Below are 913 nucleotides of genomic sequence, written 5' to 3'. Positions count from 1 at the left end.
TATGGAGGTCACCTTAATGGCATACAGCAGTGATATGAAAGTCCGCTAGTGTTCAAGGCTCCACTTATCGTAATCGGCATTTAGACTTTCAATGGGGCTGGTCAGGAAATCTCCGCATGTAAGACGTAGACCTAAGTGCAGCCCTGGGTCCAACATTTTCAATGCGGTTTTCCAGGCTGTCCCATAGACGACGGTCCCATAGTCCAACCGTGAGCCAACAAGACTGGTGAAAACACGGAGGAGTATTTCTTTTTTGGCTCCATAGGAGCATTGCGAGAGGACGTTAAGTATATTCGGTGTTTTTAGGCATTTATGTTTCAGATGTTTTATGTGTGGAATGAATGTCAGTTTTTCATCAAGCACCATGCCTAAAAATTTTTTTCCTTCTTGAGAGGAATGGACACTTTTAAGTTTAATGTCAGGTTCAGGGTGAATCCCACGCCTCCTTGAAAATACAACGCAAGTACACTTTTCTGTATTAAGCTTAAAACCATTCTTGCCGGCCCAGTCAGCAAGCTTGTTAAAACCAAGCTGTACTTGGCGCTCGCATATGGACAGATTAGAGGATTTAAAAGACATTCGAACATCGTCTACATACATAGAGTAAGATATTGTTGTGAGTTCATTTTTACTAAAAACGGTGTGCAACTTAAAACTCCCCCTTGAGGCACCCTTTTTTCTGGACTTGAACCCACGAAAATACAGAGCCCACACTCACACGGAAGGTTCTGTCTGACATATAGCTTGCAAGTGTATTCAAAATATTGCCTGACAAACCAAAACACTTAAGGTCACAAAAAATACACTAGCGCCATGCAGTTTCGTAGGCCTTTTGAATGTCAAAAATACCGTCGTACAAATTGTTTATGGATCAATGCATCTTTGATGTAAGATTCTAAGACAACCAGCTGAT

This window comes from Haemaphysalis longicornis, unplaced genomic scaffold, assembly GCF_048455015.1.
Source record: "Haemaphysalis longicornis isolate Haplotype H1 unplaced genomic scaffold, Haemaphysalis longicornis Haplotype H1 scaffold_13, whole genome shotgun sequence".
In the NCBI taxonomy this organism is placed as follows: Eukaryota; Metazoa; Arthropoda; class Arachnida; order Ixodida; family Ixodidae; genus Haemaphysalis; species Haemaphysalis longicornis.
Note: the sequence above shows the minus strand (reverse complement) of the source record.